Below are 16067 nucleotides of genomic sequence, written 5' to 3' on the forward strand. Positions count from 1 at the left end.
TCTACTAACGAAACTGCCAGTACTACGGTTGGTGGACCTCTTCTGGAATATTGCTGAGCACCGTCGCGATCGTTACCTGACTGGATTGATGGAAGACATCAAAAACATTGGAAATAGGCAACTGATTTTGTGGGACAGCGAATTAAGAGAGAGAGTGTCGCGGATGTTTTCCTTTTTTATAAAAAAAAAAAAAATGGTTCAAATGGCTCTGAGCACTATGGGACTCAACTGCTGAGGTCATTAGTCCCCTAGAACTTAGAACTAGTTAAACCTAACTAACCTAAGGACATCACAAACACCCATGCCCGAGGCAGGATTCGAACCTGCGACCGTAGCGGTCTTGCGGTTCCAGACTGCAGCGCCTTTAACCGCACGGCCACTTCGGCCGGCCCTTTTTTATCGTTGAGGTTGGTGGAGAGGGGGGGGGGGGGGCACGGGGACGAGTTGGGAACACAATATTAAAAAAAAAAAAAAAAACATTTTTCACTGCGGTCCATTAATTCGACATTTCCTCCACCATCTTTCACTTCTGAATGCAAACAGCTTTCGTTGTCACCACCGTACAGAGGATGATATTACAAGTGTAGTTACATAAGAGAAATTAGAACTTGCACATAAAGATTTTGGTGTTGGATTTTCCCAAGCTTTGTATGTGAGTGGAACGGTCGATAAACGGAAGCGATTCTATGAACTCTTTACAAAACATTTAACTGTGAATTACAGAGTACTCGTGAACGATTGCGGGTAAACGAAGTGCTTCAGTAGAACGTAATTTACGTCGAACAGCACTAATTGTTTCAAAGAATCTGATTTGATCCATTATAAATGGTTTTTGAAAGCCTGCGACTGTAGAAACAATAGGTTTGTTTATAAACAAATAAACCTTCTGCTACCACTCACGATTTTTCTTTATTTTACTTCTCGCACGACGCGTTCGAGAAATAATTCCCATTTTCAAGGGCGTTTTTTGTGTGTATTAAGCCATTTCTTTTGATGTTGTCAGTTTGTGTGAGTCTGCTTCATTTCGTTGACTTTTACTGCAATACACAAGAAACACGCGATTTTTTAGTTGGGTATCAATTCTTTTTGTGAAGTTAGTGGCGAAATTTAGAAGAATTTGTACTTACAGTTTTCTAATGGCCCATTTGTACAGAGCCGGCCGAAGTGGCCGTGCGGTTCTAGGCGCTGCAGTCTGGAACCGCGAGACCGCTACGGTCGCAGGTTCGAATCCTGCCTCGGGCATGGATGTGTGTGATGCCCTTAGATTAGTTAGGTTTAACTAGTTCTAAGTTCTAGGGGACTAATGACCTGAGAAGTTGAGTCCCATAGTGCTCAGAGCCATTTGAACCATTTGTGCAGAGTCTCACACACACTTAACATCACACACAACTTGTTGCACATTTTACACATCGAAAATATCTTATATAAACAAAACAGTTACAAAGATCTCCTTACAGGTAGTTCACAGAGATAACATTATAGGTCTTCCACAGATTATGATATGCTTTGGTACGAAGATTACTTATCTTAACAATTTGGCTTATAAATTACTTATATTAATTTTACAGTTGTGCTTATTTCTATGTTTTACTATTTTTATTTAAGTATATTGTCGAAATATACTTAAACATAACTTGCAAGACTCACTTGAAATATTCGTGTTCTACCATTCAGAGATTCTGAATGAAAATTATTTTGGTGTGTCATCGACTTACCAAATACATGTTTACAGACATAGTGGATTACTTTCACGCAGCAACAACAACAAGTCACATTATCTTATTTGCGAATTATCTGTATCAGTCATGACATGGGCAATGGGCAGGCGATGAATGCTACAGTTCGTCGCTTGCTCCATGAAAATGTCGAAGCACTGTAAAGAGTAAGGGGCAGTAGCTCTAAGTTCCAAAGTGAGGCGAGAGTAACATTTTCCTTCTCTGTGACAGAGTACAAACAGCTATATCGTAATCAGAACGAGACCTTTAGAAACTTTGTCAATATAAGACGTCTCGCTACGTTCAGTAACCAGCGAATCTAGAGGTAAGAAATGTAAAATATTGCTGAACTACTACTGAAAATACACAAATCTGTTAATAAAATCGTACCACTGAGTACTCTGCGAACTGTGTTCCATTCAGCATCTGTTTTTACAGTCACAATGTCGTATTTACAGTTACTTGAGTATGACAAAAGACTTCACGTTTAATTAAGACAGACATTGGTTTTTGGTATTATGATGAGACATCAGTTGTATTAGTGTAGTGCATATTAACCACGTTTCCTATTAAGTTATTGAAAAAAACATATACAAATATCAGGTAAATTGATAACAATATTTCCACCTCGTTATCAAAAACCGTATGATGATACGCAGGTACCTTTTCGATACCACTCATTTAGCGAGTTACTGATTCTGAGTTAAGCAACATTTAAAGCGTAATCGTCAAAACAAATCAAACAAAAGGAAACAAAAATTAACTTTCTTAGTGCTTGATCGATCAATGGCAAGAAAGGGAAACACATGCTGGTGACTGATTCGAAGACTTACGGTAGGTATGCTTGTGAACCAACTTCCTTGGTGCTGTCTTCCAGGTCACATTCTTTACTCTGCGACTGCAAGGCATCTCATTTGTCAACTGTGGGGCACAGACCCTGTGAAGCACTTCGTAACACAAAACACCTTAATTGTACCACCAGATCTATGTCAATAAAAATACATTTTTTGGACGTATACAGGCTCCATTTGAGATAATGTTTGTTATGCCTTACCCACTACTTTCTCATTGTGAATCCACCACATGGTACTTCAAATCACCATCAGGCAACACTGATTTTAGTTCATGGTGAATTCCTTAAATCTATTACGGCGAACGACAGGATCAATCCTCTGTAAGGGCACAGATGACTCAGTTCCCCATTATTCCCAGTTCGAGATTCTGCTTCGCAACTAACCTCATTTTGGACGAGACATTGTACTGTAATCCCCTTTCTTTCCTTTTAACCTCAATATGACTGCTAAAGATAAGTGTCGCACGAAGGTTAATACGCCATCAAATTTGCCGATTATCGGATACACTGTCATTGACCACAGTAGCAAATTGCAGAAATGTCCTTCATCAACGCTTGATTTTCATCCTGAAGGTGGTGATTAATTTAACTAAAAAAATTGTACGTGAAACTATACTTGACTTCCTCGGCAGTACTGAGTCCATACAGGGCACAGGAGTTTCGAATTGCCTCCACCGCTTTCACCCTTTTATTAAACACAAAAGGAACACAATGTCACAAAAGTTGTACTTTACTCCGTTTTAGACTCCGTTTTTTAATGCATAAACGACGCTCCTCATGGGGTCAAAAATGATAAATATTCAATTTGTCTTTGCACAAGCTATACTACAAACTGGAAGAAAATAAGACAACAGTTAAATACGCTTATAGCAACAGACCAAACAAAATCGCTACAGAGCATGCTGAAACGTAGTATTATATCATATACAAGGTTACATGGTGTTATACTCGCTAATTCGAACGCAGGAAATTCCGCTGGAGACCATAGGCTCTATACCCGATGCGTCGCGGTCACTTGGGTGGGCTCCGGTCTGTATCAAGCGGTCGCTGGCTGATTGCGCTGAAACTGGTCTTATCATGACGAACACCCACCAGCACTTTCACAAACATATTTCCGCAAGAATTTTCTGTTACTGGCTGGTCATAAAATGAACGAAACTGTCTCTGACGTTCTGTCAGATTGATGCTCTTAGCAGACAAACGGAATACAGCTTAAAAAAGAAAGGAAAAGGTTGTGTTTGGTATTATGGCTTTACGTTCGCACTGCATGACGTTGACTACTAGACCACGAGTACGTTATTCAGAACAACAGCGCAAGTGGAAGTCAATACTTCTCTTACCGTTTGCTGCGTATTCCATTATGAACAGAATATGATGGTAGCACATGTGAAATTCGGTGATTGGTTGGACTGATGCTAGCTTGTTATGGCTAAGGTACAGGTTCGGTTCCCGCTGGGGACATCAGTTTTTAACAGCTACACACATACCCTCTTCACGACCAGTAACGCCATGTAAAGAACGCAGGACTGTGCCGTAGTTCCAAATCAACAGTAAACCTGTCCATTCGCTATTGACTGGACCAGAGTTGGATTATTTTTGGCTGTCAGAAGCAGAAGTTACTGCTTGCAGAACTCTGTCTCTAGTAAGCTTTCTTACAATAGTAGTGTTATTTTAGTTCACGGACGAATCGTCATCTATGGTTCTTATTTTAAGTGACGTTGAGATTATGAAAATATTGGCACAGGGGCTGTGATTTGAGTTCCGATTCCAATTTTCCTGTGGCTTTGAACCCTTCGAAATGACACTGTCCAGTTATGTCGTTATTTGCTCAAGACTCCAAACTCCTCCAGTCTCTACCAACGGCACAATCCTAAGTACTAGTGAAAGGGAATTTGATAGTTGACACCTCTTCGTGTGGGGTCAAAAATGATAATATGCATGGGTTGGAGTCCCAGGCAGCATTGAACTATTCGTTACGTTACATCGAGCCGAACATTCGTATCGCTACTGACGAAGAGTCCACCCCTCGTGGTCTCGCGGTAGCGTTCTCGCTTCCCGAGCACGGGGTCCCGGGTTCGATTCCCGGCGGGGTCAGGAATTTTTCCTGCCTCGAGATGACTGGGTGTTGTCGTGTCGTCTTCATCATCATCATTCATTCCCATTACGGTCGGAGGAAGGCAACGGCAAACCACCTCCATTAGGACCTTGCCTAGTAAGGCGGTGCGGGTCTCCCGCATCGTTCCCCTACGCTCTGTAAAGAAGCATGCGACTTCATTTCCATACTGACGAAGAAACAATAAATATTCATGTCTGTTAGCGCATATAAGACACTAGGAGAAAAGATGCCGAGTTAGAATCCCTGCCAGGCATAAATCATTTGTATTACCATCGTCTCAGGCTCCAGTGTCACGTTATTGGTGAACATATTTGATATCTGACTTCTGATGGTGCTTCATTAACAATTTATATAGTACTTGGTTCCACTTCCCATCCATCACCATAACTTAATTTTATTGCGTTTCACACTTGTGCAATGGCATTTATTACATACCTTTCGTGGTTACTTCGCAGGAGCAATGTAAGCTTCATGGGGTTCCCAGTGCAGTGCTAAATGTATCGTCATTTATTTCCAGGTTCGGAATTTCGGAGTTGTAAACTGATGCTGGTGAAAACTCCAATATTTTATGGCTGTTTATCCTAGTTGAGCCTCTATCAGATACGGAAGCTTTGTTTGACCAACAGTGGGTTCAAATTTGGACCACGAATGACAGCTTGTCATGCCATTTAATGAGTGTGGTAAGGTTTCTCAAGTATCACTCATTGTAATGAAGTTTAATTTAGAAGCATTTGGTACTGTCTTATACCTAATAATCTGTTTTCTAATATTTGTTGCAGCGGCTTATTTGCTTACATCTGGGCTGACTGCCATAATGAGCAGTGTTCTCTAGCGGTCTCTTGTAGTAAGCACTCTGCATAGTCTAACGACTGAACCCCACAGTATTTCGGCGTTTAGAGGATCTGCGACACAGTTACGTTATGTTGGTGGACTCAGCATTGGCCCACTTTCTTTGCTGTCAGGTGTACATTATCTTCCAGGTGCAACAATCTCCCTCTGCTCTTTCTTCTATTCCTTTCACCCTTGCATTTGAAAGCGAAATTTCTCTTGCACTGTTAACTTTGACATCTGTAACATGAAGCATTTGCTCGATAAATAAGGCAGAGAGAAGTTTTAAAACTGATCATGAGAGTATTGTCTGGATGGGAGCTTTCATGGCAGGCCAGTTTCGTCGACAAATGACCTGCCAACAGGGGCAATACTAGCGTTCTTCCCATTAGTAGGGATCAAGTAGTGGACCTTCAGCCTGTTCTACAGTATGTGTCCGATAGTCTGTTGGCTTTTGCTACTGTGTGAAAGATGGTCATATCGAAATACTTACTACTTCTATAATAATTCAATGTTTCTCTATATGATAAATCTAAACATTTCAGCATGCTTGTGGCATTGATGCGCATTTATTAAGACTTTAGTAGTACAAATATCATGAAAACTGTGAAAGTTACTTGAACATAGTTACCAAATATACTTACAATAGTCACCGAATGTTAATAACTGCTGAATGTGTCATACGATATTTATAAACGATGTATTGGATGATAGCTCAGGATTCTAGCTACCATCCCTGATATAACACGTTGATACATAATGAATTACTACATTTTATATTTTTCTATTATGAACGCATTAGCTTGTTTAGCTTACCTTTTTACATTAAGGTGTATGATGCACGTTAGTTTTTGATACATACAAATGTGTAAATGACCCATGAGGTTCAATACCATAAATAGATGAAACGACACATCAGTTGAACAGCCCATACTTATATTTCGTACATTTTAACATGTATTCTACACACATGTGCTAAATCATATTTAATTAACTATGTCTATGCTTTTATACATTCAATATCGTGTTTGGTCTCTACGGAAGCAGGAGGATTGGTTCAAATGACTCGGAGCACTACGGAACTTAACAGCTGAGGTCATCACTCCCCTAGAACTTAGAACTACTTAAACCTAACTAACCTAAGGACATCACACACATCCATGCCCGAGGCAGAATTCGAACCTGCGACCGTAGCGGTCGCGCGGCTCCAGACCGAAGCGCCCAGAACCGCTCGGCCACACCTGCCGGCAAGCAGGAAGAAATTTTCTTTAACTTCAGCCATATATCTTCCTATAACGTTATTATTATGCAAGTGGTAGAACATTGTCTAGATTTTAGTAAATCATGCTATTTGGTATGAAAGCGAGTGTTTATCATTGGTGCGAGCGGCAAGGCTCTCAGACATTTGAATTCATGGAGTTGCTCTAGGGAGCTATGTGGAATTTCTGTGAGATGAAGAGAGTCGAAAGACTTCGTGTCGAGGGAGATAGAGAGAGGACTTTGTGTAGAGATGTAATGCAGTGGATTCGTGTGGAGATGGTATAGAGGGAAGATTTGATGTTGCAATGAGTGGCTAGCGGTCATGAATACTTTAAAATTTGCTCATTTTTAGTGAAATTCCGAAGGAAGTGAGACTTTGGCTCAGTGAATTAGTACGATTGTTAACTGTAAGCGATCATCATAACATTTGTTTCAACGAACTTTGCCGAGAACTGTTGCTGTTCTTAGTTTATTTGTGCCTAATTCAAGCAAGGAACTTTGTTATTTTCTCGAAATAGTGATGATTTGTTGATTTATGGGTGTCTACTACCATTCTGATTACGCAGCTTTGCCCCATCTTAACTGCAATTGAATGTTACCGACCTGTATCTTTTAAACTGAATTATTGTAAGACCACCATTTCTAGATATTCTTTCATATAACTGAATAAATTGTCATTTTGTTCAACACAGATTTGTGGTGTCCTCCATATTAATTAATTGCGTAAACTCCGAAAGGGCCTCAGAAGTCCAGAGCGACAGCTGTGTCAACCACAGTCGATAGGCGTCATTGGATACGGATATGGAGGAACATGTGGTCAGCACAGCTCTCTTCCGACCGTTGTCAGTTTTTGCTATCGGAGCCGCTACTACTCAAATAAAGTAGCTCCTCAACTGTCCTCACAAGGGCTGAGTGTACCCCGCTTGCCAGCAGAGCTCGGCAGACTCGAACAGTCAACCCATTCAAGTGCTAGGCAAGCACGATAGCACGTAACTCCGGTGATTGATGGAACCCTCTATTACCCCTACCACTGCGACAAGGCCGTAGGCACATTAATTTATTATCAGCAGATAAAAACCTTTTATCGCCGTTTATTATTATTCATTTAATTGCAATTTGTGTTCATTTAATTTAGCTATATGACTGGAGGATCATAAACTGTGACCGTTACTTCAGTTATAAATCTTAGCTGATGGGCATGAAAATAGACGTGCGCAGCTCGATCCTATGACGATGTCGAGCCACATTTCCTGAACAGAACCGTGCATAGCCCAAATACTAACCGACTACCCATCCCTTTGCAAATATGGCGTCCGCTCAGGGAATCTGATTAGAAAACTTACCCATTTTTCTTTAGCAGCTGGTATGTTGCACGTCTTTGCTTTTATTCTCATCAGGGACTATTGTGACTTTTCTACATGCTGAATCAGTCCTTCTGACGAACATATCTTTTTCGATTTCTTCGCATTTAACTTTTAGTCGTTTGGTCATGGCTTTCCTCCATTTCGTAGTTAACCCTCAATCCACTTTAGAATGTAATCGTGATTTCTTCCAAACATACCGTATAGGCGCAGTGAGCAAATTTTATTTATTTGCTGTCCTTCCCGGTGTACCAGTTTTAGTGTCCAGCACGGTAGATATCTCCGTACAGTGGAGAGAAGAAGGGATCAGGGACTGCGGCGTTTGCAAACCAGTTAACAAGACAGTGAAAGCGCGGCGGATGACAGAGCAGCAGGCGCATCGGTCTCCGCGAAACGACCACTTATCCAACCTCTCGCCTTGCACAGCTTTGTCTCTCCACGTGGTGCCGCGTTTCCTATTTCAGCGGTAACTGCGAAAACAGATTTCACGGCATAACAGGCTACAAAAAGAGTCCCTCATTGGAAAAGCGTTACATATTTCTCTAGTTTCTCTTTTCTTCTGCTTTACTCGCGATCACGTAAGGTACACTAAATTTTTTCATTCATTTTCTATTCTGTTTCTATATACCATCTGACATTCCGCAATTTCATTCTTTCAGTTCCCTTTCTTCCTCTGTCATCTTTCGTAGTGTAGTGTTTTTCTTCCTCTTTTCCTCAGGAAGCTCTAAGAGATTTTTTTCCGACAGTTAGAGAGTCTAAATTACGTGAAACTGTTAAACGAACTTCTTTACCTACTGCACACATGGCGTGTTAATCTTTTTCTCGGAAACCAATTCCAAAATGTATTTGGTATGGACGCTGCTATCAATGGTTAGCAACTCTTCGCTGTCTTAAGTCTTAACTGAAGCCAGATTTATACAGTAAATTGAAGCAAACGGCCTTAAATGTGTTGGTTGAGATACTAGTGATGATAATGCATTCGTAAATCATTTTTTTTTGGAACGTTTACGCATTGTAAGTCATGTATCCCATACTAACACTGAGAGGTGTCAGCCCATTCGTGGCGTGACGCATCTCATTTTTATTCCGTAAATTCCATTAATCACTATTACAGTCATGTTCTGCCGCTCGATTTACACTGGTTGCTGATAGCAAAGGGTAACTGTAAAGGCCAAACTATCTTTCAGTACTTATTAACCTTCTCTATTATGGTTCCCTATTCTCTATTGTGACAGCAAACGTCACTTGTGAGCCTTGTTCTGGGTAGTCAGCGGTACGCCACAGCAGAGGCTGTGGGCTGAGTTCCCTTCAGAGGTATGTTCAAAAGGACAGGGAGTGACAGGTGAGACTCACGCCGATAAGAGGAGGGGTAATGTCTCTGGTCACTTGGGGTGCAGTTACTCTGACAACCAGCATTGTTCTGCTGGGTACCGTTCCGATGAGCCCGCAATTTTTTTTTCACGGGCTGTAGGAAGACAGTGCACACCGTGCGGGTCCGGCTAAAAAAAACGAAAGACCCTGAACAGTGGATAAAGTCACCCATATCAAGTAAATGGCTGTTTTACTACCAGGACCTAGGTCGGTCAAAGCACACTTTGCAGTGGGCGTGGCAATCAGCCCAGTGTCTTCTCGGAGGGCATGTAGAATGTGTAACAGCTTGAACAGATTCCTGTCAAAAAGCGACGCTAGTTAGGTTTGTTTACTCCATTTTTGGCCTCCAGGAGACAAGATGTGTCAACCTGACGCCATCCACAATGGCGTGAGGATTTCTTCACACCAAAATCACAGATGTTCTTACTAGGCGTTCTTAAAAATATTCGCGAATAGACTTTTTTTTTGGAAATTTTGTACATAAAAAAACCAGGGATTGGCTGACTAAAAAGGAAATCGATGATGTAGGATAGGTAGAAAGAATGTTCTAGAAATGGTATCTACTGGAAGCCGGCTGATTGTAGAACTTTTTACTACGGTTGTGTGGCGGGAGGACAGATAGCGCATTAAGAAGCACCTCTTTGGCCATAATTTTTGGTGGATCATTTCGTGTCACGGAGTCTCTATAAAGTATGTACAGGTTGATGAAGCACAAACTTACTTAGGGTGAGGACTGTGAGGAGAAACCGAGTGAGGTGGCGTAGTGCTTAGCACACTGGACTCGTATTCGGGTGGACGACGGTTCAAAGCTGCGTCCGGCCATCCTGATTTAGGTTTTCTGTGATTTCCCTAAATCGCTCAAGGAAAATGCCAGGGTGGTTCCTTTGAAAGGGCACGGTCAATTCCTTCTCTTCCAGTCCCTAATCCAAGCTTGTACTCCGTCTCTAATGACCTCGTTGTCGACGGGACGTTCAACACTAATCTCCTCCTCATCCTTCTCCTGTGAGGAGAGGACTTCGTGCTAAGATTTCGAAGAGTTAACTCGTTTGGCGTTTAGACTGGTGACTACTCTGGGAGGCAGCTTGCACTTCGTCTGATGAGTGGCGGTGGCAGCCATTGGGACCGTATGCAGCTCATGTCTGTACACATCGATTGTGTTGAGATTATCGTGAGGTATCAGTTGGTTAGGGAGGAGCGAAGTTAGGCGTTTCTCTTCACTCTACAACAGCGCCTATGTTTGACGTCAAACACAATAACCACTCACAGAGGGCAGGTATCAGCAGCAGCAATTGATGTTGTACAGAGAGTGCCTGGGGACGCGGCAAACAGTGGAGCGGTTGTTATGATAGGGAAAGGGAGCGATTTATCTGACTTCAGAAGGGGCATAATCATTGGCTTTCGGGCCAAGGGTGTAAGCATTTCCGAAATGACGAAGTTTGTGAACCGTTCGTGTGCCACTGTGGTTGAAGTTCACCGTGCATGGTAAAATGGCGCTATCCAAAACCAACGCCAAGGCAATTGTGATGTATCACAGGCCATAGATGATGGGTGTGAACGTTGGCTATGGAGATGTGTACAGGCCAATAGACGTGCAATTGTTGACCAACTGACCGTTCAGATGAACCAAACGTCTACCAACAGTGTCTCCTCCATGACCGTTCAGCGAACATTGCTGTGTGTGGACCTCTGCAGCTGCGCGTGGTTGATGAACCCATGCTGATTGCTGTTCATGGGCCACGAAGGTTGGAATTAGCACGCTGATACCACAAGTGGACGTCCACTGAGTGGCAACAGGTGGCCTTTTCAGATCAATCACGTTTCATGCTCCATCAAAGTGAAACGTCTGAAATCAAATGCCTTGCAACAACCGTCGGAAGGGTCCATGTCGGAGGAGGGAGCATTGTGGTCTGCGGAACCTTTTCGTGGTATTTGCTTGGTGAAGATACACTGTATCAAAACAACTATGTATCTATCATTTGGGATCATGTCCACCCCTACAAGCAGTTTGTTTTTCCTCGGTATGACGGCATCTACCAGCAATACACTGCAACGTGTCACACAGCTCGCAGTGTACCTGCATGGTTCGAAGAGCACCAGGATGAGTTTATAGAACTCCCCTGGCCATCAAACTCCCTAAAATTAATCCTAATCGAGAATCTGTGGGACCATCTCGATCGGGCTGTTCGAGCCTTGGATCCTTAGCTGAGTAAGCTAGCGCAACTGGCCATGGAACTCAAATCGGCATGGCTCCACATCCGTGTCGGAACCTTCCAGAATCTCAGTGACTGTTGCTACACGCCTGTGCAGCAAAAGGTGGTTATTGAGAATTGTGACAGGTGGTCACATTAATGTGACCAGACCGGGTAAATTCATCCCGGGCTCATCCATGAATAGTCGAGTGCGAGTAGTTGCATGTTTCTTTTTCGTTCTCCATTCGGTGCGATCTTACAGTCACGGTGTAACTATCAAAGTTCATGTTTCCTAAGATTAAATTGTGGAGATATTCTTTATTTGAGAAATTCCTGATTGTTTGTCAGAGAACATTGCCACGTTGGCCAGTTCTTGTACTGTGTCATTTATTTGTCATTGTTACATGATGCTTTTGTCGTATGCCCAATCAAGATTCATTTTAATGGTATGTTTTACGTGTGCACACTGAGAATGATTTTAATAAGCTTAGATTCATTTGGGACAAGACTTTGACACAATAGTTAGTGATTCCCTTTTTCCATCCAGTATACCTTTAATTATTTTTGCCAAGGCTAACATCCAGAACTTATTTACCAGGGCCACCCAGTAGCATTCTGCTACATCTGCGAGTGGGCAGATACCAGTACACATTCGAAAACAGGAGAGAAACGATGACGACGCAAGGTGGGAAGTCCTCTGTGAACGCGACTCGAACCCAAACTGGAGTCGAGAAACTGGGCTGACGGAACAGTGGACCGGACACAACAAGACCAAGTCAATAGCAACCTATGCAACAACAAAGCGTAACGAACCTTCGACACAACGGTATCAACAGGTCAAGTCTAAACAGAAACTAAAGCGGAAAACCAATATCAAAGCGAAGTCGTAGACGAGTAGACAGTACTACAGTGGAGACATTAACGGACGCTATCTGGAGAAATACAATACTGACTGAGCGGTCGAGATGCGGCGCTATTTATGCCGGCATTGGGGGACACTACTGACTGGTGTACTCACGTGGTGAGACGTAGGCGCACTCACTAGGAGAGTGCAGGACCGCGGCGGCACTGTCCGCTATCGACCATCGAGATCCATTTGCTCCTGCGGGGTTCAACTTCAGCGCAACCCGATACCAGATCCCACCCTTCTCTGAAACTGGCTCATATGGGTGGAAGCACCCCAGACAGATGAAACGAAGGTACTGGTGACAGTGCAGTCTCGTCGACTGTAGGCTGTGGGGAGGAAGTGCATCAGAATATCGCTAGAGATATGCGTGCCCGAGAGAACCACTGATCCATATGGAATGGGGAGGTCCGGTGCGACAGCGGGACGTCTGCAGTAGCCGCCCGGGGTTCTGGCCGTTGTGTCACATTGGCACCATAAGGCAGTGGAAGAGGAGGCTGTGCAGGGATTGCTCTTGTCCGAGGGCAAGGTTGGTTGTGGTGATGGTTCTTGAGCCCCTTCTGTGTTTCGACTGACGTAACTCGTCGCCTATGGGTGGACACCACCATTACTGGCGTCCAAGGCTCAGCACTTACGTAGGAGTGTGCCCACACTGCTGTGTCAGGAGTGTGATACCAGGAGCGATGCGAGCGAGGTTCCGACGACGACGGTGTCACCAGATGAAGCAAGGTCTGAGTCAGGAACCATGGAGGAGCTCCACAGGGCTATGATTGTTAGCTGGTGTGGTGCAATAAGTGCTCAGAAACAAAGCAAGGGCTGCTGTAGTGGTGGATTTGATAGCCTTCTGTATCTGCTGCTTAAAAGTCTGGACGAGACGTTCAGTTTCGCCATTGGAGGAAAGCTGGATCAGAAGGCTACAGATGTGTTTGATGCCATTGACGGCATAGATGTCTTCGAGGGCAGAGGATGTGAATTGTGGGCCATTGTCAGAGAGCAATGTGCAAGGCAACCCTTCGATGACCAAAACCTGGGATTAGGCAGTAAGGGTGGCTTCAGTCATGGTGGATGCTAAGTGCAAACCAGGGGGATACTTTGGATAAGCATCCACAATGAATAACCACACAGAACCCAAAAATATCAGTGCAAAATCGAGTTGGATATGGTCCCAAGGGAGGTATGGAGTAGGCCAAGAGGCAAAGTATTGAGCGGACACCACCTGGTGCTGGACCCACGCTGCACAACAGCGGACCATCTTTTTGATGTTGCCACTGATCCTGGGCCAGTACATATGGCATCATGCCAGCGTCTTCATGCAGGACATGCCCCAGTGAACCCAGTGCAGCAAACTCAATACCCGGCGATGCATTTCTGCCAGAATAATCAATGTGCATCTATCTCAGTTTCCAAAAGAATGACATCACCCTAACAGAGAGTCAGTGAGAAAGCTGTTTCCAAGGTCTGAGCTCTGTTGTCAACCAACAAGTGAGATATTGGGGCCAGCCTTTGATTACATAGTGAAGGACCTGTCACAGGGTGGGGTCCTGGCGCATTGGAGCGGCAACACACTTGGCTGTCAGAGGAAAACCATCCAATATATGTTGTTGTTCGGGATTGATATGGAAGCAGAAGAGCTCCTGTTAGTCGAAATCAGGGTCCAGACCAGCTGGTAGATGGGACAAGGCATCAGCATTAGAATACTGGGCTGTTGGCTTGTACAGATAGTATAATTGTAGGCACTGAGGAACAATGCCCAGAGACAGCCCGAATAACGCTGTGAACAGCTTGTAATCTGTAATGAGAGAGAACTGTGTCCTAAAAAGGTAACCACGATACGTCTTCACTGCAGACACTATTTCCAGGGCCTCCTTTGTGATCTGGCGATAGCTGCACTGGGTAGGCGTCAGGGTTTTGGATGATATGCAATAGGCTGTTCGGAACCATCCCTATTCCTGTGTGCCAAGACTGCTTTGATATCGCGGGCGGACGTATTGGCTGCCACAACCAACGGGCAGTCAGGAGAAAAGTGCATGAGGCAGGGTGCGGATGTCAGCATGGTTTTCCATTAGACAAAAGCCTCTTCGTAGGCAGTGTCCAGGTATAACTGTTTGAGAGGTGGTGCAATGTGGGCTGCATGGGGTAAAAATTTAGCATAATAGTGGAGCTTGCCCAAAGATGCTTGTAATTCAGGTAAGTTCGATGGTGAGGTAAAGAAGTGATCACGACACATTCTAATTGGTAGGCTGAATTCCATCTTTAGAGAGCGAATGCCCCAAGTACCCCACCTCTGACTGAAAAAAAAAATCTGCACTTCTTCAAACGACAGCATAGGCCTACATCCAACAGGGTCGTGAACAGGGTGTGGAGGTTTTCCAAATTCTCCTGGTGGGGGGATCCTGTGACAATAAGGTCATCCAAGTAATTGATGCATCTGGGATATGTTGTATCAACTGTTCCAAAATTAGCTAGTATATTGCAGGGGCAGAGGAAATGCCAAAGAGAAATACTTATACAACCCAAAAGGTGTGATAAGCATGACAATGTTTTGAGATGCCTCATCTGAAGGTAGCTGGAGATACGCATCAGTGAGGTCTGTCTTGGAAAAATATTCCTCCCAGCCAGTTTGATGAGGAGATGTTCTTGCTGGTGAATAGGATAGGTTTCTACCTGCGACTGAGCATTAATGGTCACCTTGAAATCCCCACACGAGAGAAGAGACCCATTCGGCATCTGGATGATGACTAGGGGCGTGGCAGGTGCACTAGATTTGGCAGGTTTGACGACCCCAGATGCCTGCAGACGATCAAGGTCCTGCGTCACAGCAGTCTGCAGTGCTACCAGAATCGGCCTGAGATAGCAAAAATAGGCGAGGAATCTAGCCAAAGAGCCATGTGGGCCTGAAAGTCTGAAGCGCACCCAAAATCCGATTGAAAGAGACGATAACTGTGCAGAGGTCGTACAGCTCTTGGGAAAGGACTGCAATGGAAACAACCTTAACTTCATCTGCAATAGGAAACCCAAATGTCGTGAAGGTGACGAGACCAAAAATCTTGGTAGCCAACGGATGGTCGACGGTAAAAAACGTCAAATGTCGAGTAACATATCTGTAATTTGCCTTAGTCGAGAGTGCCCTTGAATTGGAATCTCACCATAACCAGGGCAGGGACAAGTCAGGTGAAACCACTCAGACAAAAGTCGCCTGATTGATCAAAGAGACAGTGGCCCCCCATGTCCACCTGGAAACGGCTGACCAGGTGACATGTGAAGCGTGAGAAACAATTTCTGCGTGAAGAGGTCGCCCTGGGTACAACTGTCTGCAGCACATGTACTATGTCGTGGTGTGGTCCCGGCGCTGGATGGGGTCGGGTTGTGCGACTATAACATACTGAGCGGAGGTGCCCCGCCTTGCCACAGCATCTACAGGACCCCCTAGCGATTTGGAAAGTCTGCTCGGGAGTGACAGGAAAAATGCT

This window comes from Schistocerca piceifrons, chromosome X, assembly GCF_021461385.2.
Source record: "Schistocerca piceifrons isolate TAMUIC-IGC-003096 chromosome X, iqSchPice1.1, whole genome shotgun sequence".
Taxonomy (NCBI): Eukaryota; Metazoa; Arthropoda; class Insecta; order Orthoptera; family Acrididae; genus Schistocerca; species Schistocerca piceifrons.